The sequence below is a fragment of the Dysidea avara genome, chromosome 10 (assembly GCF_963678975.1).
Source record: "Dysidea avara chromosome 10, odDysAvar1.4, whole genome shotgun sequence".
NCBI classification, from domain to species: Eukaryota; Metazoa; Porifera; class Demospongiae; order Dictyoceratida; family Dysideidae; genus Dysidea; species Dysidea avara.
This window is the reverse complement of record NC_089281.1, coordinates 19,808,722-19,818,295: the sequence shown is the minus strand read 5'-3', so window position 1 is coordinate 19,818,295 and position 9,574 is coordinate 19,808,722. Positions and strand designations below refer to the sequence as shown.

The 9,574-nt window shown below is 39.2% G+C and overlaps 1 long non-coding RNA gene across 1 annotated transcript; it reads right to left on the bottom strand.

Moving 5' to 3' along the window:
• Nucleotides 1–3,233: 3,233 nt before the first annotated feature.
• On the bottom strand, nt 3,234–7,219 carry LOC136269356 (uncharacterized). Its single transcript, XR_010707298.1, has 4 exons — nt 7,091–7,219; nt 5,737–5,881; nt 3,648–3,746; nt 3,234–3,413 (listed from the first exon to the last, which is right to left on the bottom strand). It is a non-coding gene; the product is annotated as an uncharacterized lncRNA (long non-coding RNA).
• Nucleotides 7,220–9,574: the final 2,355 nt, after the last annotated feature.

Here is a 9,574-nt window from a genome sequence, read left to right as displayed (position 1 = left end):
TAATTTGTTAACCAACCAACAACATGGTTTTGTGCTGAAACGTTCATGTGTAACACAACTTCTCACAACTCTGCAATACTGGACAGATTCCTTAGAGAAGGGCACCCCTATGGATGTAGTCTATTTAGGCTTCAGTAAAGCTTCAAAGATCTGTTCAAAGTAATTTCTTCTCTGTAAGATCAATAAATGCTTGGAATAGTCTACCCAACGAAGTAGTGTCAACTAACTCTGTAAATAACTTTATGATTTATTTGATAATTATCATCTCTAATGATTATTTCAGTTCCTTTTGTACATGAACAGGACTCACAGGCGTATGCTTTTTTTCCTGTAATAATAGTAATAATAAAATAATATGTGACCAGATTTTACAGAACCGAACCATATCGCACATCAGGCAAAATCAAACTAACACCACCAGTGGATAGCTACACTATCGTACTACAAGTTTTGACCCTCAGCACTACTCAAACTACACGAGGCTGGTTTTACTAGACGTCTTTTCTGGGTGGTGTGGAGTGCCCAAATGGCGGTTTCAGGCCTTGTGAAGGACCTGGCCTGGCAAGAATCAGTGGTTTACTGGTGGACAGCCTTATAATGTTGGCCAGACGTGTTCTCTGTAGATTTTGCTACATATCAGCCACTAAGGAGCCAGCACAGCCCTGTAATCTCGTGTCTGGACTCCAATCGTGGTCTGCCTCCATTTTGAGGCCAATCTTTTGCCCTCCCCGCCACCCCCCAGCCTCCACCCCACCCCCCAGCCTCCACCCCACCCCCCAGCCTCCACCCCTTTGTGAGCACTCGTGATACTACTTCGCTCGTCCAACTGCTCAGATTTTCTATCTTATTTGGCGGGAAACTGTACAAGCAGCTACAGGTACTGAAAGTGGCTTGAAAGGTAACAGATTGATGCATCTTTTGTGTAAATTTCATACGTGTGCTTGCTATCCTTGGAGAGTTATGCTGGCTTCAATTCTTTAAAACCGTTTATCTCGAAACTTCTAATGTGCGATTTGGATCGTTTTTCCAAAATCCAGTCACATATTATATTTGGACTGCAAATGTATAGTTTGAAATGCAGGGGGAGACAGGAAGTCAGCACATTTAGCACTTGTATGTATTTCAAACATACGTAAGACAATCTACACAGCTGGTAGCAAGATCAAACACACTTACATTCCTTTCTTTCCCTCTTCTATATCAGACCGTGGAACACCCTCCCTGTGCATGTTATTAATGCACCTGACTGAACACTTTAACATAACTATGTTTAGCAATAATATTGTTTGCATACTTGCTCAAGTGTTAGCTCTACACGTGCACAGAGTATAGCATTATGGCTATACAATATTGCACTAGCTGAAGTAATGCTACAGTAGCTAGTTATCTGTATTGTACACTGGTGATTTGCAGACCACATTCATTTTAAGGCAGGTTATATCTGGTACCCGTTGAACTGTTTTGCCGGATATTATGCCGGCAGTGAAGGCTACTGAGAAGTTACGTGCATTTAAAAAAAGCTTGGACAAGTTACCTAAGAAAGCAAAAAAACAAACAAACAGTTGCCTCAGCTGGGGCTCGAATCCTGGCATCCACACTCATGGTCCATGTTCGTAACTACTGTACCACTGGTGCTGCAACTACATGATCTGCATTAGTTTCTACCTTATAAATGTCCAACCGAAGTGAAGAAGAAACCAAAGCTGAACCCGACCCTAAACCTAATGCTAATACTACTTGTCTCATTCCCTAAAGTACAAGACTCAAGGCATACTACTGGTCGTGTGCCAGGCCTAATGTTGAATACTCGGGGCATACTGACTACTATGCCAGTACAATAGCCACTCGTACTTGTTAACTGGTACCCACAATATTCACTATGTAATTTTGACACTCATAGCTACACCTTACATTGAGTTCATTACATTTTGCAGTTCATAAATAATTCTTATTCTTATTGGTACTGAGCAGACAGCTCAGCTGATATGCTCAGGAAAAAAAACAATAATCACAAAATAGCTATGTAGTTACAAAGATTACAGTTATTGGATTCCATACAATCTTTGCAGTTCTACTGAAAAAGAGTCAATATTGTTGCACTCAATTATGGCAGATGACAAGTTGTTCCAATCCTTAATTGATCTGGAGTAAAAGCTCTGTTGGTGAGAATAGGTGGATGAGTTTAAATTGGTAATGGTAAGCTATCATGCTGTTTAACATATTTTTGTAGCTATGCTGTTTAACATAGGTGGTGGAAACGGGGGACAGGGGGGCCCCCACTTTTATCATTATTATAATCAAGACTCACGGTAGTGAGTCGTGAGACTAAGAAGCACAACAAAGCACGCGCCCACAAAATAAACATGCGACCACTACTGTGAGTCATTTACATGAGAGATCGATTACACAATCTTTTAAAATCCACATGGCGAAATCTCAGCCATACTAAAAGATTCCACCTCGAAACCAGTGGGAATGTAACCTTTGTATAATGAGTAACTACCACATGAAAAGTCAGGCGAATTGTTGCAGTAGTTTGTTCCATCGCCCACCCATTTACAATGAATAATTAAATTATTTATTCAAATGTGCATCGTTCTTTTTTTCATTTTCTTCGTCATCGCATACCTTTGGGGCGATTTTCTTTCAAACATGAAGTCGTATTGTAAAAAGGCTGCAGCTATCAGGGGCTTTTTACACAATGTATCTGTACATTTAATTTTGCAAAAATTTGTTTGTTAGTTTATGCGATAGCTTTTGTGCTCTTTGAAGATTCAAACTTGCCGCCATGACATCGAGGTGTGAGGTGCCCGCCTTACTTCCCAAACAGCGTGGAAGTGGCCATGGGCAAGGTCATTACATTAGCCATAGTGAGCTGGCTGGTTTGATGGACACTGTGCTGTCAACTCCAGGTTTGATTGAGTCCAGTCACTGATTTGTTTTAAATTCACCACGATATGCCTCCACCGACTCGTTATAGCATTACTCCCCCATGCAGGGCCTTACCGGCATGTAGCTGTTGTTTCATACCCACTGTAGTGTTGGGATACAGTTGAAATAATTTATTGCTACATTACCTGTGCACGGCTCTAAACCTACCCCAGCTATTCAGTGCCGGTGAAACTTGAGTGTTTACTAAAAGCCAGCATCAGCGCATCACCTTTCAGTCACAGCCCTTGTTAGACCCTCATGCAACCACCCACAATTATAAAAAGTCTTTAATGATAGCATGAATATACTGTAATAGCAAACGTTTACATTATGATGATCCCATAAAATAAAAAAACAATAGTGTTTGGCTATGAAGTCCACCAAGAGTTCATATATAGTAGTGTGGTCTTGGTACCACAAATTAATGATTTGTCCATTGACCATAAATTCACCCGCCAGCAGTCACAACATCAGTATCCACCCTCCACATACAGAAAGGGATACAGTATATGGTAAGGCACAGCTAACTAAAAACATGTAATCATATAGTCAGACTAACATGTCAAATATGTATAGTGTGTGTGTAGCATATGTGTGTACATCCTATTATTCAAGCTGAGTATGTGTCTGGGCCAGTTCTTCAAATCCAGGACCCTACCATTGTCCCACAACTAATATGCACTACACACATACACCAACATTCCAATTATACTCACCACATGTTGTAGTTGGACTTCAACAAGTGTACTTTACAAAAGTCTTTATGGTCAGGAGGTCCTATGTAGATTCCTTGGGTTGATCAGATTGAGGCAGGTCTTGTATGGGAGGAGACAGCAGATAAAACAGTGTGACTAACACCTATACAACATGAGCATCACATCATTTTATATACATTAAAGTGGGCATCCCACATAGCCATTCCCAAGATGTATTATTCAGCATACTGAAGCTGGTAGCAGTTGATGACCAATTTTATAATATATTACTTGACTTGTTTTGTGGTTCTCACCTATGCTACATTTTGACATAAAAATGTTCCTTGCTAGGAGACATATAAACTAGAAGGAACTAACGGTTATAGCATAACGGTAAACAAGTTACAACAACAAAGGAAATTTTATAACCAGCAGTGATCTAGTTGATAGATAAAGGTAGAAGACAATTTGAAGTTTCTCCAGTCCTTGTTTGCAGAATAAGCACATTAGCTGCTATAAGCACAACAAACGCAAAACAGCCCAACTTTTAACACAAGGTTTACGATGCAAACTCATTATGCATCTACTAATGTGTTGCCCCACCACCCCGCTTGGATGTAAGTGGGGCTTTACAAGGGGAATTGACATGAAACTGCTGCCCCACTATGTGGGGCAATCATTCATTAAGCACCCAAGTATTTTTTCTACGCAATGTCAAATCCCGAGTAAATTCCCATGTTGCAACTGGAGCCAATGGGTGGGGATTTGACACAATAGGTTTGCCCTACCATGGGGCATTTAACATTCAGTTGTGCCCACAATAGCCCCATATATGCCCGAAGGGAGGGGTAGTGGGGCAATAGATTGATAGATGTATTACAGCTAGGGGTAAATAGATTAAGCCTGTACCTTGCGGGCCTAAGCATGTTCCTCTCCAGTTTTGAAAAACAATCTTTTATTGCCTGACCCTAACTGGAGTTTGCCTGACACCTTCAACAACACAAAAAGCTATCTAAAATGGTTACTTTAGCTTCAACCATTGGCAAACTACAACACTCAACAATTATATCAGAGTATACATAACTCTATATATCTGCCCAGTTACTATATAGTAGGGTCCATGGTTGTCTCAGATCTGCACATATTATCATCACATCAATTGATTGATGCATAGTAATTATGGTATACTGTATGTACGCATTGAGCTGAACCCTCAAAAATATTAACTTATTAGTTTTGTAGTATTGACTTACTTGCTAATCATTCAAATGCCTGACACATTATTTATAGTCAAAGATTTCACCATACACTGGAGGAAGCCATAAAAGTATATAGCACTATAGCCTTTGATGGAAGCATTTGTCTGCTCTTGACAGCTTCGTTGTCATCACCAACCATCTGATTGGTTGAAATGTTTAGAAAAAATCTTCTTTCATTTTTTGCTGTTTTCTCACTAGGGTTCAGCTCAACTTGTTCGCGGTATGACCCACACAGCTGCTAGAACAAGCCAGCTGCAAGGATCTGGCCTACAAAAGCATAGATATATAATCCCAGGAAGCTACTATGGCATGGGGGATTCCTGTCTAAAATTATGACGGTAGTTATATATCCATTTACAATGACTTATACACAAACTTACTCGGCAATTCGCTGGGAGAATAGTGTGATGTATTCAGCGCCTTCATGTCAATTCCGAGGCATACGTTCAGCAACAACTCACAGTTGATTCGCTTCCACTTGTTATGCACAGAGACTAGTTATGTCATCAACCCACCGCTTCAGGAAGAACCATTAATATGGTAGCCTCGACTTTGTCACTATCCCCGGTTCTTATTTTCACGTGAAACATCACGCAAAATATCACATGAGTCCTTGAGGGAAATTTGAATGGTTTGAACGCGTTTTCTCTTAGCAAGTTACTTTTAGTAGTGCTTCTAAACACTGAACTTGAAGCTTTTGCTACTGATTTAGCTAGCTAATCTGATACCGAAGCTGTTATTATGCATGCATGCATGCTGTTATTATTATTATTGTTAATTAGCAAATTTAAAGCCCACTAGGGGCAACACGCTAATGAGCATTACAATCACATAATTATTATATTACTTACAGCATTCTTAAATGTTTCAAGATCTATTGTGTCGATGTTAGGAATTTGAAGGGAGTTCCATTGAATAATTGTTTGAGGGAGTATTTGTACACATCAACTCTTGTTTGCAATTGAGTTAGCTTGAGAGGATGTTGAGCTGTGTCTCCTATGTAATATAATAGCCAATCTTCAGTAACTGTATGTTCTCCATTCAACAAAAAGTAGTGATATCCCGTGCCAAAAACAGCCCAGCTGTAAAAAAAGGCGAGGCCAAGAATGCACAAGTACATGTTCATGGAGTAACTACAACCAAAAGACATGATATCAAAATCTGGCCAAGAAAGCATTTACAGTATAGGCACTTTTATGCATTTAGTTTTCTATATGCTTCACATTATCACATCCAGCTAGCTGTACATGTGTGCTTGCAATATAAACAATACTACTGAAACGATAAAAGATGATTACACTGCATTGTTACCAAAATTACTTCAACTAAAAATTTACAATTGGTTTCTACTTGGCCATCTTTTTGCACTGTATATTAAAATAAAAAGATGGCCAAGTAGAAACCAATTGTAAATTTTTAGTTAAATTAATTTTGGTAACAATGCAGTGTAATCATCTTTTATCGTCTCAGTAGTATTGTTTATATTGCAAGCACACATGTACAGCTAGCTGGATGTGATAATGTGAAGCGTATAGAAAACGAATGCATAAAAGTGCCTATACTGTAAATGCTTTCTTGGCCAGATTTTGATATCATGTCTTTTGGTTGCAGTTACTCCATGAACATGTACTTGTGCATTCTTGGCCTCGCCTTTTTTTACAGCTGGGATGTTTTTGGCACAGGATTATTATCACTACGACTGCGTCACATACAACCAAGTACATACACCTATGTTGCAACCTACCCATTGGGCAAGTATAAACAGTGCCATCGCCAGGACTCAGAGCGTGGGTGTACATATCAGGCAAATCACGAGGGGACGTGATACAACTGATATGTACCATGTAGGCTAAGAACCTACTGTGGTGGGCGACTAATCACCCAAGCCAATATGAGGCAACCCACTGGATTTATTATATAGAGAGTCTTGTAAAATTCGATTATGGGTCAGCAGCAAGTACCGTTGCAGTTACGTTTGTTAACATAAACGGGAATATGAATATCATGGAAACACTCAATTTTGCAATTTAACAAGTGTTTCAAAGTTGCTAAATCATTTAACCACTGTTTACATTGCTTTCTAAACATCCAGAGGGGTAAGCTTCGCTGTAGAGTGGTTACCTCGTGATATACAAAAAGTGGGCGTGGTACGTAATCAAACATGCAGACACGTGATTGTAAATTAACCATGACACTAGTTCTCACCTTAAACTTCCGTTTGTCAACTCATAGGGTGGTAAGGGTGTCGAATCGCCTTCGTACGAGTGCTGTAGAATGCAAAATTGGGTTCATGGTTTTCATCACGTGAGTAATAATAAACTCCCACAATCGAATACTGCCAGGATTCTTATAAAAACAAACAATGTTACCTCATCAGATATATCGAGGCCATGGTACACTTAAATATATCATGGCCAGCCATGGTTTATTTTAAATGTACCATAGCCAGCCTTGGTTTAACTTAAATGTACCATGGCCAGCCAGGGTTTATAAGATATGTACCTGGAATTTGGCTATGAAGTTAGGTGGTTTCATGGTACATATGCATACGTACACAGGCAAGGGAGTTTAACTGGCATCTGAAAACCACAATACTAAAACACAACCTACACAAATACCAAGTTAAGTCAGCTATATTGAAAGTATATATTGTAGGTGTGACGTGTCTCTGAAAATGACTCAGCAGTGAAGTGAGGCTATGCAGTACAAGGGACATGGTGAAGACACAATTATAACATGGTGATTTTAATAAAATCATTGAAATGTAAGATTAGATCTTCTGACGACACTGAGAAATTACAAACAGATATCAGCAATGCCTTCATCTGGAGTACTACATCAGAACTATTTTTTAATTATTCTAAATTCGTTCATCTTCACTTCTGGGCCAAAGACTCATTAGACCATTCAATTTATAGCATTAATGGACAACCCATTCCTCGTTTATCACACCACAAAGATCTTGGGGTAATATTCACATGTGACTTCAACTGGAAGGCCCACTATTCATCTATTTCTGCAAAAGCTTATAAAACTTTAGGTCTTATCAAGAGAACTTTTAAAACCAATTGTATGGAAGCCAAGAAAAACTTTTACATCTCATTAGTAAGATCCCAACTAATCTGGAGACCGTAATTAATAAAAGGCATAACATCACTAGAATGCATACAGCGAAGAGCAACTAAGTATATTTTAAATTACTACACATCTACCTATAAATCCAGACTGGAACAACTAAACCTCCATCCACTAATGCACATCTATGAAATAAATGACCTTATGTTCTTAATAAAATCATTGAAATCGCCATCAGACAACTTGGAAATCAGAGACCATATTACCTTTACCAGTACCTCTACTAGATCAGGGACACATCACAAGCTAACCCATCCTAGAACAACATCAGTGGTACAGCGTCACTTTTATTTCAATAGAATCGTATGACTTTACAACTATCTCCCAGCTATTAACATTTCATTACCAACTAACACTATCAAATGCCAATTAATCCAACACCTATGGACTCATTTTTCCAATAATTTCAATTCTGATCGAGCTTGCACTTTTCACATCTTTGTCCATGTCATCGTTGCTCCAGTGTGCCTATGTCCGTTAACTTCAATGAACTGTAACTAGAATTCTGTAATGAACAGTAACTAGAATCGTTTTTTTCCACCTAGGATTTCAGCACTCGTTGCTGGCATACCTTCAGCATGCAATTTTGATTTTTACTTGCACACGTGCTGTAAAGCTAAATAAATTAGTAATTGATCCCAATCAAGCCAATCTGGCACAACAGACTCTGTTGTAACTAGAGGCCACTGGTGATGTGTCAGTATATCAGCAGTGTGGCATTGGCACAGTGATCACAGTCTATAATATTATGCATACTGCCATACACAACATACAGGAGATAGTTACACATTGTTGCATATGCAGCACTGAATCGGCTTCTTGTTTATTACAGACTCACGGTAGAGTAGTGGTTAAGCCAAGTGGAAAATAATTCCAGCCGCTAGCAAGCCAGATGAAGATGTATAATACAACTACCTACTGGTCAAGTGTTACATTACTCATTACCTAGCTTGTTGTTCCAGCTGGTTGTTTATGAGCACATCAGCTGGTATCCCAACTGGTCATCAGCTGGTTGTTCACTGCATGATGCCTGGAGCGCATATCCTGCATACTAAATGCACAGTTAAACATACTTGTAATCTTTTTGTTTACGTGTAAGGTGGCCTCTGGCTCTGCTGTAGTCACTGTGCAGACGTTTACTAATCTTCTCCTTCATGCAATCTCTAATTAAGCAAGGGTGTGGTGCTGGGTGTTATATAGAATTACACGTACGGTAAAGTCATCAGCATGAACAGGCGTACTTATTATACGGTTGTGCCTTCATTCATAGGCGAATCTATCCCCGCTTAGTTCATGTCCCTAGACCTTGTAGTTTTCTCAAACATTATTTTATTATTATGTATTCATTCATTCATTATTAATGACATAATTTTAACCACATTTCGTATTATCTTTAGTACTTGGTTGTATAACTAGGACCGCATCGCATACAACCAAGTACATACACCAGCGTGACAGCCCCCTGGTGAGGTTATTAGGTGGTGAAGATACAATCCCCAAATCAACTCAATATGTCACAGTAGTGACAGATACAACACAATAGTGGCATTGTTA